Source organism: Humulus lupulus, chromosome 4 (genome assembly GCF_963169125.1).
Source record: "Humulus lupulus chromosome 4, drHumLupu1.1, whole genome shotgun sequence".
Lineage (NCBI taxonomy): Eukaryota > Viridiplantae > Streptophyta > Magnoliopsida > Rosales > Cannabaceae > Humulus > Humulus lupulus.
Genome location: NC_084796.1, coordinates 200,460,257 through 200,477,573, shown reverse-complemented (window position 1 = coordinate 200,477,573; position 17,317 = coordinate 200,460,257). Strand labels below are relative to the sequence as shown.

The following is a 17,317-nucleotide window of genomic DNA, read 5'->3' as shown; positions in this document are numbered from 1 at the left end:
TCAGCTCAGTCAATGCAGTAGCAATCTTTGAGAACCCTTCCACGAAACGCCTATAACAACCTGCCACCTAAGGAAACTTCTAACCTCAGAAGCATTCTTTGGCCTTGGCCAATCTCTGGCTGCCTCAATCTTCGCTGGATCTACCTTAATCCCCTCCTTACTGACAATGTGCCCAAGAAAAGATACCTGAGATAACCAGAACTCACATTTCTTGAACATTGCAAACAATCTATGCTCCCTCAGTCTCTGTAGAACCAACCTCAGATGCTGCTCATGCTCTGACTCAGACTGAGAATAAACCAGGATATCATCGATGAAGACGATCACAAACTGATCCAAATAATCCTTGAACACTCTGTTCATCAGATCCATGAAAGCAGCAGGGGCATTAGTCAATCCAAAAGACATAACTAAGAACCCATAATGCCCATACCTGGTACGAAAAGCAGTCTTCGGTATGTCTCCCTCCTTGACCCTCAACTAATGATAACCAGAACGAAGGTCGATCTTTGAGAATACCTTCTTACCTTGCAACTGATCAAATAGATCATCTATCCTTGGCAAAGGATACTTATTCTTAATTTTCAGCTTATTTAGTTCTCTGTAATCAATGCACATCCTCAGAGAACCATCTTTCTTTTTCACAAACAGATCTGGCGAACCCCAAGGAGAGAAACTAGGTCTAATAAAACCCAAATCCAACAGCTCTTGCAACTGTACCTTCAATTCCTTCAACTCAGCTGGGGCCATTCTGTAAGGTGCTCTAGACACTGGCTCCGTCCTTGGTGTCAGTTCTATCATGAACTATATTTCTTTGTGTGGTGGCAACCCTGGCAAATCTTCTGGAAACACATCCATGAATTCACAAACTAACCTAGTATCTTCTGGTCTCACTGGCATGACCTGAGTGGTGTCAACCACACTTGCTAAGACTCCAATACAACCTCCTTGCAATAGATCCCTAGCCCTCAATACAGAAATCATAGGTATGCAAGGTCCATGCACAGTAACAACAAACACAAAAGGATCCTCACCTTCAGGCTCAAAGGTGACCATTTTCCTTCTGCAATCAATGGTTACCCCATACTTTGCCAACCAATCCATACCCAATATCATGTCGAAGTCAGTCATAACTAACTCTATCAAATCCAATGATAACTCTCTGCCCTCCATTGTCATTGGCAAAGATCTGACCCATCTCCTGGATACCACTAACTCCCCAGTTGGTAACAAAGTTCCAAACCCACAGCATAAAAATCCCAGGTCTACATAGTCTATCAATAATACTACTATCAACAAAAGAATGTGTAGCACCAAAATCAATCAAAACATTATAAGGGGTTCTATTACTAAGAAGCTAACCTGTAACTACTGAAGGAGAAGCCTCAACTTTTGCTTGTGTCAAAGCGAACACTCGAGATGGGGCTGAGCTGTCTGCTTTTCTGGGTTCTTCTTTTCTGGCCTTAGGGAAACACTTCTTAAGAAGACCCACTGCTCCACATGAAAAGCAGGCCCTTGCCCTACACTCTCCCAAATGACGTCCCTTGCATCTAGGGCATTCAGGATAAGACTTCCAAGCTTAACTACCACCTGCACGACCCATTGAAATACCACGGGGCCGCCTATCAAGACCTGGGACTAGGAAGGTGTCAGGAACCTTCCTCTTCTAATCACTAGGGCCTACACCCCTACCAGAACCCACAAATGGAGGACCTGTCCTCCTGAACTCCTTTCTGGCCAGATCTTGTTCTCTGCACTCTCAGCTGTGGGTGCCTTCTCAACCACCTGTGCATAGGTAGTAACCCCAGCCACAGTGGTAATACGAACATCACGTGCTAATCTGGGCTGTAGCCCCTAGAGAAATCTCTCCCTCCTGGTCCCATCAGTGGGCACTAGCTCCATGGAAAATTTTGCCAAACGATCAAACTTTAAGGCATACTCAGTGACTGCCAAACCTCCCTCAAGTAGCCTAATGAAATCCTCAACATTTGCCACCCTGATAGCATCATTATAATATTTCTCATTAAACAGAGTCTGAAACTCTTTCCAACTCAGGGCATTAACATTTCTGTCTAGGTAATAGCCTCCCACCAAATTCGGGCATCCTCCCGAAACATATAAGTGGCACAAGCCACCCTCTCATTACCAGTCACCCTCATGAAGTCCAAGATGGTGGTAATCATACTCATACATTTCTCTGCCTTGGCAGGATCTGCACTGCCTTCAAACACTGGAGGTTGCTGCTTCCTGAACCTTTCGTAGAGAGGCTCCCATTTATTACCAACCTCAGGCAGCTACTCAGCTGCTGGCACTGACACAGGAGGTGCCTCTGATACACTGGCCAATGCATGTGCTTGCTGTTGCGTCAGGAGACGAAGTTCTTCTCCCTATCTCAACACTGTAGCCTGCAGATCGTTAAATAATTGCTGCCAGTTTGCAGGAGCTGGTTGTGGAATCTGTCCTTGGCCATTCTCTTAACCCTGTTTATTATTATTATTCTTGCCTTGATCACTCTGGCCAGCTAATGCATCTGTTTGCCCTGGATTCATTCTTATCACTTATACCTTGTCGAAACAATAGTCAATACGACCAGTCAGGTAGTAATAACTAAACCTCTTGACGCCTTACGGTACAAGAATAAGAAGATAGTTATCATATTCCACAATCATATAGATATACACAAATAGATACATGATTATAACATTTAACACTTAGCATGTATCACATAATAGTTCACAATCAACAATACTAATAAGTATGTTCCAGCAATTTTAGTACTATTTTGCACACGGTTGCTAAAGATGCAATATTCAGGGCATAGGTTTAACATGGTGTCTCATGTAAACAGGTAAAGTATTTATACTATATTTAAGCAGTTATACATATAACTACATAAATAGTTACAAAACCATGAGTCGAGCTTGTCTTCAGTGGTGAGTGTACATGCTCAGCCAGTCTATAGGAACCCTAACCTTGGCATACTCTGATACCAAGTTGTAACACCCTAGTTACCCCAGAACAGTTACGGTGAATGATGAACCTTGAATTTAACTCGCTACCCGAGTTCTTTGGTTAAAAACGTATTTCTAGGTGTTATTAATAGGTTAAGGTGGAAAACCAATCAAAAGGGAAGGATATATTTTATTTAAAACATAAAATTGTTCATGGGCCCATCAACACATTTACAAGTTATTTACAACTCAAAATGGTCAATACTGTTTAAATTTACAACCCGCCGACCTAAGCGGAAAAAATAGGGTAAACCCCTTAGTTCCTCTGAGAACTCCTTGGTCGTGGTGGTCATGCGGCCGCATATGTACACGTCACCACCTAAGCTCTCCACTCAAGGCTGGGTGAGCTTTCCTTTCCCTTTACCTGCACCACATAGCACCCATGAGCCAAAGCCCAGCAAGAAAACACAATATCGCATGAATATAATATCAACAATGATCATAATAATTATTCAGGACTTTCAATCCAAAAATAAAGGAATGACAGTGGTAAAGTCACTAAGGTGGGTTCCGTTCCCATTTACCATGTGACGCTAGGGTCACTTGGGCTTTACTAATAAGTGATCCTTCCATGAAACGCCTACAATAACCTGCCACCTAAGGAAACTTCTAACCTCAAAAGCATTCTTTAGCCTTGGCCAATCTCTGACTGCCTCAATCTTCGCTGGATCTACCTTAATCCCCTCCTTACTAACAATGTGCCCAAGAAAAGATACCTGAGATAACCAGAACTCACATTTCTTGAACTTTGCAAAAAATCTGTTCTCCCTCAGTCTATGTAGAACCAACCTCAGATGCTGCTCATGCTCTGACTCAGACTAAGAATATACCAGGACATCATCGATGAAGACGATCACAAACGGATCCAAATAATCCTTGAACACTCTGTTCATCAGATCCATAAAAGCAGCACGGGCATTAGTCAATCCAAAAGACATAACTAATAACTCATAATGCCCATATCTGGTATGAAAAGCAGTCTTCGGTATGTCTCCCTCCTTGACCCTCAACTGATGATAACCAGAACGAAGGTCGATCTTTGAGAATACCTTCTTACCTTGCAACTGATCAAACATATCATCTATCCTTGGCGAAGGATACTTATTCTTAAATTTCAGCTTATTCAGTTCTCTGTAATCAATGCACATCCTCAGAGAACCATCTTTCTTTTTCACAAACAGAACTGGCGCACCCCAAGGTGAGAAACTAGATCTGATAAAACCCAAATCCAACAGCTCTTGCAACTGTACCTTCAATTCCTTCAACTCAGCTGGGGCCATTCTAGAAGGTGCTGTAGACACTGGCTCCGTCCCTGGTACCAGTTCTATCACGAACTCTATTTCTCTGTGTGGTGGCAACCCTGGCAAATCTTCTGGAAACACATCCAGGAATTCACAAACTAACCTTGTATCTTCTGGTCTCACTAGCATGACCTGAGTGGTGTCAACCACACTGGCTAAGAATCCAATACAACCTCCTTGCAATAGATCCCTAGCCCTCAATACAGAAATCATAGGTATGCAAGGTCCATGCACAGTACCAACAAACACAAAAGGATCCTCACCTTCAGGCTCAAAGGTTACCATCTTCCTTCTGCAATCAATGTGTAATGCCCTGGGTAGCCAAGACCATTACATTATGTGTTTATTAAAGTGCAAGACTTGTTAATCAAGTCATTTAAATTGAAATGTGTCACCGAAACTACAGTTGAACTAGGGTTAAAAGATTTTGGTCTCAAAAGCTTCATTTCTTACAAACAAACATTTTCTTTACAAGGGATCCCAAAAGTAATAAAGTTAAAAGATGGTCTACAAAATTCTAGGATTAAAATATAGTTATTAGCCACTCTAAGGCAAAACAGACAATTAAGCTTTTCTCGTCTTGTTCCACTCCTCGGCCGTGGTGGCTGATTAGCTGATTCTGTACATTCAGCCCTGAAGCTCTCCCTCTCAGGGCAGGTCCAACTTTCCCTTGCCTTTACCTGCACCATGTGGTACCCGTGAGCCAAGGCCCAGCAAGAAAACACAATAACAGAGCATAATCATTCAGCGGACAATTAGATAACTCATACCGCATAAGCATGTACTCAACAGTCTAAGCATTCATGTTAATCAAGTATTCAGCAAACCAACTATATCATTTCATATCAGTAATCAATTCACATATGATAACTAGGGTTAGCGCCCTTAGGTCGCACCCTCTATTTATCCCACTGACGCTGGCCCGCTTAAACCGAGCTCAGTGAATATTAAGCTGTCCTCAGCTACCAATGGCCGAGCTGCGCCCTGTGCGCAAGTATTATTTACGGCACCCTTAGGTCGTTTATCACACGTCCCATGGTGTAATACCATCTATGACATTATACAGATATAGGGAGCTCTTAGTCCCATCACAAACACATAACCGGGTGCAGTTTTCTTACCTTTAGATTTCACTAGCTTTGTTCAATTTGATCCTCAAGCACGATCCCATTCGAGCCCTTGCATACACCTAGTCACAGCCATAGATCAGAATCATCACCAAACCTCAAATCCAAAACCTAGCCTCGGGACCAATCCCGAGCCCTCGGGAAGCCCTAATTCCACCAAACGGGGTGGTGGAATCAAACCCCGAGCCCCTGGGCAAAAAACCTAAGAAATAACCCAAAAACCCTTTTCTGGGAACAGGGTAGCGCTACAGCGCTACAAACAGAGCATTCAAGCTCCCAGACGCCCAAGCCTAGCGCTACAGTGCTAGTCACAGCCAGACACTACCCAGTTTTCTCCTCTTCGAATTTCCCCGAGCCAAACCTTTCCAAAACTCAATCAAACCTCAACCAAACTTCAAAATGAGCCTCTCAATATCCTCAACTCATCCCATAACTCACAACCAAACAAAACTAAATCACATGTACCCTAAATCAAGGAAATCACCATAGTTGAACCTAGAGCTCAAAAACTCAACAAGAAGAACAACTGAAACCACAGAATTCAAGTGACCAAGATCAGAGCTTCTTACCTTAAACAGAGAAGTTCAACCTTAGGCTATCCTCCACTCTTCCTTAGCTTTCACCCCTCAAATCTTCAGCCTCAACTCCCTAGAATTCCCTCCAAAACTCAGCTCAAAATCCATGTTTACATTAAGAACCAGAAACTGAAAAACAGCCTTAGACCTTACCTCAAATGGATGGATTACACTTGTTAACTCCTCAAGCCAAGCCAAGGACTCTAGCCTCAAGCTCCTGCCCAGACTCTCCCTGAGTTACAGCTCCAAACTCCTTCAGAAAATGAGGAAGAAACCTAACTTGAATGGGAGAAGAAATCACCTCTGTTTTTCCTTCTTTCTTTTTTTTTTTTTTTTTTTTTTTAACTTCCTTCAGAATCTAGACTTTCCACTAAGGCATAAAGCAATTCAACTCTTATCCCTTATAAGCCAAATGACCATAATACCCTCCCATTAAATTTAAGCCCTTAATCCTTCCAAGGGCACTCTGGTCATTTATTCCCAATTCTCGTTAATTCCTCGAGTGTCTCTAATATTTACCGCTTACTTCCCGACACCTAACTAATCACCAACTATATTCCTCATTATCAAAATAGACCCCAATATATTCTCTAAATTCCCATAAAACCCCTAGGCTCGCCCCGAGCTGGGTATAAATCCTCGCCGTGACTTTTTCGCTAAACCGCTCCCTAAGATCACCTCGAGTCACAGATTATAAATATATCCACATAATAATATGGTCTCGACAATTTATCACAAATGTATACAGTTATGCCCTCAACGGGCCAAAATTACGAATATGCCCTTCTAACCTAATCAGGGCCTACATGCATACTAGTACACATCACTACAACAAATTTGACTAAATATTACATTAAAATATTACATAATTTAAAAAGCGCTATTATTGATGATTAGCCAAATAGAGTAGAACACGGAAGAGAAAAAAGGGGCGGCAAATGAATTTTTTTGTTAAAACACCCGCCTTTACTTTTTCCCCAACTCTTAACTCACATTTTCATTCTCTAATATCATAAAACCAAAGCAAATGCTCTCCCCTCCGTCTCTCTCTCTCTCTGAAATGGGTTCTCTCTACCCTAACCTTCTCGCCTCACACCTCTCCCCTCGGTCTCTCTCTCTCTCTCGCATGGCCGACAGATGAATGGAAGGGTATAGCGCCTCATGCCTCTCCCCTCGGTCTCTCTCTCTCGCATGGCCGACAGATGAATGGAAGGGTATAGCGCCTCACGCCTCTCCCCTCAGTCTCTCACTCTCTCTCTCTCTCTCTCGCATGACCGACGGATGAATGGAAGGGTACAGGGGCTTCTATGTCTCAGCGATGGGCTTCGGGCAAGGACTGTACGGCGCATCATTCTTCAGCAATGGTAACTCTTTCCCTCTCGCTCTCTCTTTCTCTCTTTGAGATATTCCCTCGTTCAACCTTTCTCTCTATTTTTTGCAGGTGTGCACTAGGGTGGTGGGCTCTTCCAGCTTGAGACGTGTAACAGGGAGACTCAGCTCATGGGTTCTACAAGGTGGCTTCCTCGTGGGTGCGACGGGTTTGACTTCGATGAGGTTATACTGCAACAAATGGATTTTATGGGTTTGGTAATTGTTTTGATTTAGTTTGAGATTGAGTTTGAAGAAAAATAATACAGTTTTGGTTTTTTTCTTCTGTTTATCTGGATTTATGGCTTGATAGAGATGATAATGGGCTTTAAGCCTCAAATACAGTAGTTTTAAGGAAAAACTTAAGTTTAGGTTTATATTTTTGCATTGAATAGTATTTTTATTTTTTTCTTTGAAGTTTCAGGAAAGATAAATACAACATTTAAATTTGTGATTAACTTATTTAGTTCTAGTTGGCCAAATTCTTAGACAATTCGCAGTTAATGTAATAGGGTGTTCATGTAAGATGTTAATGATGTTGGGTATTATGGTCTTGCAGCTAAGCTTCTATGGAGGGGTGCTGAGTGTTGGAATGAGTGTTTAAAGCTTTTGGGCATTGCTGAAGCAGCAGAAGCATCAATTGATTCTGACCAGTTAAGCTCTGGAATTTCAGATTTTGATACTCACTTTCAAGGCCTCATAGTTAAGAAAAGGTCTCTTTCTCTCTCTCTATATATTTATATAACTGCAGTTGTCTTAACTTATTTCTATATTCTATTCCATATTTGTCATTTGTGAAATGTTCTGTTTTAACTAGTGTGAAGTATATGGTTGTTGTTGATGAATGGAATGCACTAGTACATAATGGAAAACTAGGCGAATAATGCATTTACAATAATGGAAAACATTATTGTATTTGAGTATACAATAATGTTTTTTGATTTGATAATCTGATATGGGAAATTAGTAAGGAAAGATGCTTTCATGATTCTTGATGGTTGTTTTGTACCAGGTCAGCTCAAATTATATATTTCGCTTCTTTGTTTCTTTGAGTATTTCTTCATTTTCTTGTTGCCAAGGTCATTATTTTCTTGTTTCTTTGGGTTTTCTTTAACTTTTTGTTTTGTTTTCTTGATTTATTCAGATTTTCTTTCAAAGCTCCATTTTACCTTTCCTCTGTTTTTTCATTTCCTTCTCTTTCTACTGTTTTCTATTTTTTTTCTCCATTGATTTAGATACATTCTCTATGTCTCAATCTCTTTTTGCTAAGTAATCCCCCTTGCTTATGAGTAATTTTATTGATTTGATTTATCAATTTTGAAAAACTAATTAATTGTTTTAATAAGGTTCAAGGAGTATTGAAAGATCCAAAATGTTCATGGGGGTCTTGAGGTATGTGCATCACTTGAAATAGATTTTTATCAATTCCAATTCTTAAGTATTTATATTGAAAAATTCAATCTGACTTGGCTTTTAGGTTTTAGTTCTTTTTCTTGAATGGGTTGTCAATTTTGATTTTTACTAATATTATGTGCTTAATATGTGCACATTTGGATATATAGATATGGAGATTTCTTTATTAATAATAGGACAAATCCATAATTCATGTGTTTTGATATGAAGTTGAAATTCTGCTCTTATATCCAACTCTAGTTTCTGTTGGTGGTTATAGTTAATTAGTGTTGGAAGATTAGGATAAAATATGTTTGCACTTCAATCTGTTTGGTTATCCGAGAGAAAGATATATACTTCAATTATATATGTTTTGCTTTATGTTTGGTTATACAAAATCATCTTCCCTTGTCTCTGGTAGATGGAAAATCAATGGCATCTTTATCACCTGCTGCTAGTTTCCGTTGGTGGTACTACATATTGTTTTTTTTTTTAAAATGAATATTGAAGGATATTGTCGTATGGATATTTTGTTATTGTGTGAATGAATAATACATGTACATGTAATATATAGAGGAAAAACTGCTAACCATACACTTGTGTTACTCCTATTGGCTATACAAAAAAATCAATATAGAGACTAATTTGAAAACTAATCTGTACACTGATTTTATTTTGCAAATGATTAGTTTCAATTGAAAATCTTGAAGAGCATGTGATTCAATCAAATTAAAAATTAAACACTAGAATCTACTTTTATAGAGACATCTTTTTTACAGGTTAACTAACTAGTTAACACCTTTATTTTATTGCTATAGTTGAGAAGATGTTGAAATATGTGACTTGCTTCCATTCTTTTAACTAAGTCTGTTATAATCAGTTATGAGATTCTTGTTTTTGCAGCTGGGTAAATTGCTTCCATGGCCACTCCTTCAAGAATTTCACTTTCACTGCTTCTTGGTATGTCTTCTTTTGCAGCAGCTTGGATAGATGCAAAACTTGAGTGATCACTGGTTCATTTCTTTTGTATATTAGTGCACATTTTTTACAGTATATTTTGGACTTTATTGCAGGCTCTCCCATCCATTGGCAAGGAAATAGTTGAAGTTCTGGATATACTGCCGAGGTGGTTTGATTTACAACACATGTTTGTTGAAGGTATAGTTTATTTATTTATTTTTCAAGATTTTATATATCTTTGATTTTTTGCTCTCTTTAGGTGCATTTCCTTGATATTTAGTTCTGTTTTTGACATGAATAACAGGTGCTGGAATTAAGAATTTGTTAGAATATAATGATATCTTAATTATTTTTGGTATTTTTAATGTTAGATGATAAATTTTAAAGTTCATAATTAAAAGACGTAAAAAACTTATGATGAAGAGTGCCTAAGTAAAGTCATGCTCGCTTATGATTCCATATATGGAGAAATCAAAGTGTTAGATAGATCTTTCATATGTTAAATTAGTCATGGTTTGTTTTATTATTTGGTTTTGAATAACAAATATGTATTTTATTCGTGTTTTTCTTTTGTTTGAATAAGGTGTCAACCTATTTATATACTCTTGCTATTTACAATTTTCTTTTCTATTCTATAAAGAAGTTGAAAGCTATTGTAGGAATTATCATTGATACATTAATAATGCCATTTTAATCTAAATTAGAGTTTATTTATTTTATATAATTCCTGGTCTAGTTTTTTATACTATTCTTCTTGATTTCTCATGTCTTGATCTGGTTCTGACATAGCAGTCCTTCAAGAAAATAAAAAAGTGAAACTCGAGTAATAAGGTGAGATTTTATTGCTAAAATTTATAGCAGTACTTGTTTTAAAAATCTTATGGTTTGGTATATTTGTGGACTTGCTGGTTTATGAATTCGCTTATCTAGATTTGTTGAAGGTATGGTTCTCCTGTGTTTTCTAAATATGCTTGGCAACAACGAGTTGATGCGTGCACACTTCAGGTGTCCTCTTGCTTTTTATCAAAGATTTTCTCTTTGTTCAGTTTCTAGGAAGAAGTATAGTAATGTTTGTTTTGCCAGCTTTACAATGGCATGTTGATTTAGCACTAAAGTTTGTGTGTTTGTTATCTATTTTTTTTTTTTTATGTATTGTTTCAACTAGTAAATTGTTGAAACAATAAATTGCTGCTAGTGTAGATATTTCAACTTAGTTGCTTACATAAGTACCCATGATTTCTCTCATCACTTGTTCTTTTTCTACAACTCATAAGAACAAGATTCATTGGCAATGACCACTAAGAAACTAAGTTGTGATAGTTAAACTTATTGAGAGGTAACACCTTTGTTTCCATATCTGATGGATTTTTTTTTCTGTTGGCACCTTCTCAAATCTTTATTTTCCCTTGAGTAACCTTTTCTCTAATAAAGAGATATTTTATGTCTATATGCTTTGAACGATCATGATACATTGTATTTTTACATCAACGTACTGTACTTTGACTATCTAAATAGATTGAGTCTTGATGAATCTGTTTGATGAGTTCCTCTTAATTTATTTTTGTGCATACCAATGGTTTGTTTAATTATTTTTCCTTAGTTTGAGTGCATAAGGGTTTTATTATTGGTTCTATATATCTATAGCTAGCTCTTAATAATGATCTCATGCTACTTAGTTAATAAAAGTATATGATTTAATTAATTAATAAAGCAAACTTGATATGTCATTGATGAAGGGAGATATTTGTAATGACTTAAAGATTATATAGTAAGGTTAAAATCTACAGTAAACTTTTCTCTAAAGTAGCTACTTGTAATGAAATTAAACAAATAACTCAGTAAAGAACAAGCCCTGTTGGCATGTTACAAGACTGGTACTAATAATTTCTTTTGTCCGAAATATATTTTCTTCATCTGCAAGTACTTAAGTAACTAAATCAGGGAATCTTAGGGGGTGAGGGATTTCCTCCTATGTTAATAGGCAGGGTTTTAGTGCAGGGCATCAACTTTTGGTTCTTGTTTTTTATGCTCCTCATTTTTGTATTTCACCCGTGCAATTTTTGTATTTTGTTTGTTTGTTTTTTGAAATTGATTTGATAATCTGATATGGGTAAATCATTTGCTTTGAGCCATAGTTATGTATTAGTGTTAGTATTTTGTTTGTTTGTTTCTTTAAATTTTTGAGTCATTTAATATGTCTAATTTTCTATGAAGGAGTGGCTGTTTCATATTGAGTTATGCAAAAAAGTGTATAAATTGACTTTGAAGTCTTGATCTTTGCTCCTGTTGTAAATATTTATTGTTTAAATTGTTTTCTATGCATAATCTGTCTCTGTTTTGAATTTTCTCTCTCTCCACTCTTTTGTCTACCTAACTCCCTTCCTAGACTTTCTCTCCTCTTTAAATTAGTTTAAGTATACATAGGATAAAGGCTTGTGTTCTTGACAGTAAGTTCTCTGCACAACAAAGCTAAACAATATTGCTGCAATCACTTGAATAAAACAGAACAGAGAGAAAAACTTAGGGAGAAGTAAAGCAAACAAACCAACCCTTTCTTTGTTATATTAGTAGTTAGTAGTTAGTATTTAGTATTTTGTCCAAATTATTTTTGAAGTTTCTAATACTTATGGTCGTTCCACAGCCTGTTGGTTTAATTCGTGAACAAAGTAATGTCGTTGCTAGACAAGTAAATATCATAAACCTTTTTTTTTATTCGCATAAAGATGTTGATGTAATGACCCACTAATCTAGACTATTTGGACCATTAACGAAACTATACATAAAATTTACATTTTTACGAAAATACCATAATTTTATTGAGTAACTTGTAAAATAAGAGTTACTTACAAATAAATAGAATACTAAGAAGGATATGGGATCCCATTGTCTTTAAAAACAAAACATGATTTAAAATAAAAGACATTACATAAATGGTGCGGAAAATACATATAAAAAGACATAAAACAGAAACTACATCCTCGAATCGAATAACGCTCGGCCCCTTGACTCCATTCACCATCGATACACATCCTCTAAGCGTCACGAATCTTACCACCTCTAAAGCTTATTTTCCTGCACATAAACAGAAAGGAATGAGCCTAATGCCCAGCAAAGAAAATCTAACACATAGTCATACACATAAATTTCATAATAGACGTAAAGACTTAACATAATACATATAACATACACTTATTATAATGGCCATTATTACTTGGGGTCCCATAGACTAAACAAGCATATGCCCATGGGATTAGTGGGGTCCTACTAGCTAAGTAGGTCATATGCCCATAACCCATTTGGGGTCTTGTTAGTCATATGGGTCATATGCCCAAGCCTACAAACATACATGCATACATATCATAACACATTTAACAACATAAAATATAAGATAACATAAGCATATAACATATTGATTCTAGCCTATTTTCCTTACCAAAGTTACCGGGATATGTGGACTAAGTTGGGACTTTTGGAACACTCCTAATAACCATAATGAACAAGAGTGAGTTGAAAGAAGAAAAGAGATGAAAAGGAAAATGGGAAGACTAAACCATTTGAGAATCATGCTTACCGAAACTTATGTGCTCAAGAACTTAGATTCCCTAACCAAAATGAAGATTAAGGTTAGAGATTGAGTAGAAGACTATGAGAAAGAAAATAACATAATACAGAAATGAACTAGAGTTTTGGTTACCTCAAAGACTTGAAAGACCAATCTACACCTCAACCGAAATACTATAGAACCTCACTTCCCAAAGTGTTTGATAAGCTTATGATGTTTAAGCTTATGTTTTTCCCAAACCAGGTGTTTATATTCTCACACTCACTTAACACTAGCAGCTTCTGAACTTAGAGCAAAAGGTGAATAATGGCTGGGTACTAGGTCCTATTTATAGAGTTTGGGAGTGAAAGTATCTTGATTTTACTTGAATAAAAATAATGGCTTTTTAGGTGAAAATCATTTGAATAATCGTTCAGCAGAGGCTGAAGACTCGTTCAAATGATGCTGGACTGTTGAAGGAGTTTGAATGGCTGAAAGGAAATGAATTCAAAAGTGTTTGAATTTATGCTGGAGGAGGCGATATATCGCCCCTGTAGGCGATATATCGCCTGGGCCAGTATGCCCGAGGCGACCGTGCATCATCTCGTGTTTTCCATATCTACGTGCTGCGATATATCACCCCCTATAGCTGCGATATATCGGCACACGCTGAATATTTAAACACGAAATTACACATTTTTAGCTAAGTTTGAATGGAGTAAACAGCCTTGACTAAGCCCTCAACGTATTCCAAGCTGCTGACTGACCCTATAACATTCAAACTTTACTCCTTATTAAATTTAATCCTCAAAAATACATAATCCTTAATCACCATTCATAACTTCTGCTTAAAATCCTATTGGTTGATATCTAAACCTTATAGTATAATAAATATAATCCTTAATTATCAGTTATATAATCAAACCTTAGGTTATACTTAATATTCTTAAACTATAGGTTAAACTTAGAAAATCTACAAGTACTACTATGAGTGTCCAAATAATTCCCGGTCTAAACCAAAAATCCACAGTAACAAAGATAATATTATACATACTATAATACTACTAAACAATTAGCTAAGTAAAGTTCTTGGACTCTACAGTTGATACTCTTTTTTGTTGATATGAGTAGTTTTTTGATAGTGATGATAGTATACTTTATAAACTTGTTCTTTTTTGTTGAATTAGCTATTGTGATTTGTGTCAAGTTGCAGATTTGTTTTCTTAAGTATCAAGTTCTATATATTGTGATTGTGTCAAGTAACTTAAAGGAATTCCTATTTGCTTAACTAAACATTCCCCTCCACCCTTTCTCTTTTTTTCATACTTCACATTGAACCTAACTGCAATGACATCCTCAATACATAGGAGTTAAAAATGTGATTTGATCCATGTTTTGACTTTTGTGTAGTCAATATTCATGGTGATGTATGTATCTTTGATCTGTACCAAATGTGCTATTCATTTTATCTTATTTTCTTTCTGTTCCGATGTATCCATATTTAATATGTAACTATCTAATGCATATATTTCATTTTGAAGTTTCTTAACTTGAAGTGTGTAGTACAAAGTAGAAATAGAACACAGTTACAAGAACTAGAAACAAATCTCAATAGTTTAGCAAGAAGAAAAACAGAACACAAAGGAAGATGCACCAAACCAGAAAACTAGTTTTTGAATAGTCACTTTATTGATCTTGTATTCACTACAACAATTTTTAGCACCAAATCAATTCAAGTCTTGCTGAATGCCTTGAATGAACTTCGATTATGTTATGTACCATATAAATCTTTTTGTGTACGAATCCAAGCAAGGAAATACTAAGGTTTATTATATTATATTATTTTATACAGTTTCTTATTTATTTGTTGAAATTTATGTTGTTTTGAGGTTGTTGAGTATTCTACTCACAATGCATACATCTTTGGAACTGGCTACAGCAACAATTTGGCCTTCAGTTTTGTTTAATGCATTAATATTCTAAGTTCATGATGTGGCTTTTAGTTTCTGTTACTTCATACATCCTTCATCCTTGGTTTTTCCTGTGTGGAGTTGAAGACCACATCTTTGATTGACCTATTAAATGTAAAGCAGGCAAAGAATAGTCATTTGCATATATATGGATCTTTCTTTTTCAATACTACATATATATGGATCTGGCACAATGCTTTTCTACAATTGATTTGTTACTTTTGAAATTAATATATGTGATACTTTGTTTCTTTCTTTCTCATTTTCTGACAAGTATGAGGCTGCTTGGCATGCTGGAAACTGGAATTTTTCCTTGCTTTACATGGGAGATAATTCACAGAGTGAGCAAAACTAAAAGTGGCCATTTCAATGAAAATCTGCACAGGTACAATGATGAGTTAAGATTTCTTTTTTACTTCAGTATAATTCTACCATCTATATAGTAGAACTTCTGGGGCATAGTTTATCTCTACTACAAGTACTCGCTCCACTATATAACTGAGATGGTCATACTGGACTTGAGGCTTTTTATAGTTAAAGAAATATTTCTTTCTTTTTTTAAAACAAAACTTCCTTGTTAAAATAAAACGTAATACAACCATTACATATATATAGGGTTTATACAACTAATACTCTTAATTACAGAATAAAACGTAATAAACATAATTAACTACAAATCCTATAAAAAAGGAAATAACATCTATAATCCTTGATTTTCTCTTACTTCTTTCCAAGGATACTTTGGTAACATGCTATTATCTTGTTCTCAAAGTCAGCTAGAAACCTTTTGCTTGTTATTGTCTTTTATATCTGGCTTTCAAAGTCAGTCAGTTACCTTTTGCTTGTTATTATCTTTTATGTTAAATACTGCTGAAATTGTATGATTTTTAGTTGAAAGGATTACACATGACATTGTCATTGTTGTAATTGTTATTCCTCAAGAAACTAACAAGTGTGCTTAGAGATATTTCGACTGGTTTCCCTGTGGTTCACTCTATCAGATAGACAAGATATCATAACTAACATTGCATGGCCAGCTCATAAAGTCATAATTAGGTAATTAATTTTTTTTATGTACTCTTTTAGTTTACTATTAATTTTAAGTTGAAGCATTAATTATTTAAATTTTGTTGTAGCTAAGAAAATGGACTCACAACAAAGACAAGTGCACAAAGGATGATGAATTGAAGGATGGAGCAAGTTTCATGCATGGTTTACTTTTGTGTATCTTGTAATGTTTCTGTTTTTCATTTTTGAAGTAAAAATTGTTCAAGATTATAAAATTTTATTATGTTATGCTTTCAAACTTAAGTTAGAACTAAGATCTCATGAATTAGACACATTCATGGTTTGAATTGGTTATTGTTTAATGTAATACTTATGGTTTATCAATCTAATGAGAATTACATTTTATGATTAATTTTGATTTTTTTTATCAAAATAAAATAATGAAAATCTTTTAATTAAAAAAAAACCTTATAAGTATCCTTATGATAATAAAATTTAAAATATATTATCCTGAATAAAGTAACAATTTTATTACTGGAATTTTAATATGTTATGATTTCGAAACATATTATAAGCGTAACAAATCGTTATGATTTATATAATATAACAAATTAATAATGCTATCAAAATAATCAAATGTAACATTTAAAAAGTGTTATGCATAAAGTATAAGATTAAACTTGAAATTTATAACCAAATACTCTAACTAAATGTTATAATTTGAATATAATAGCAACTAAAAATGTGTTATTGAATAGTTTAAGATATCATCGAACATAACATTCGAAAACTGTTATAGAAAAGACAGAACTTTTAATAACAGGGGCTATGTTAGCATTTTCAGAAGCGTTATCAATACTCCCAGCTAGAAGTTTTTAAGTGTTATGAATACTGTTTTTTCTTGTAGTGCATAGTCATGCATTACAGATATTCAAATAATCATATAACATGCTTTTAATCACTTAATTCACATATAATCCAGTTATGCCCCCCGGCACACTAATCAAGGCCCTTAAGCCTTATTAGTAAATTTGGGTCGTTACACAATGGTTGCCCCATACTTT

General features: G+C 35.8%; 1 long non-coding RNA gene across 1 annotated transcript; it reads left to right on the top strand.

Moving 5' to 3' along the window:
* Positions 1-15,514: 15,514 nt before the first annotated feature.
* LOC133829364 (uncharacterized) lies at positions 15,515-16,594 on the top strand. Its single transcript, XR_009891715.1, has 3 exons — positions 15,515-15,630; positions 16,210-16,301; positions 16,382-16,594. It is a non-coding gene; the product is annotated as an uncharacterized LOC133829364 (long non-coding RNA).
* Positions 16,595-17,317: the final 723 nt, after the last annotated feature.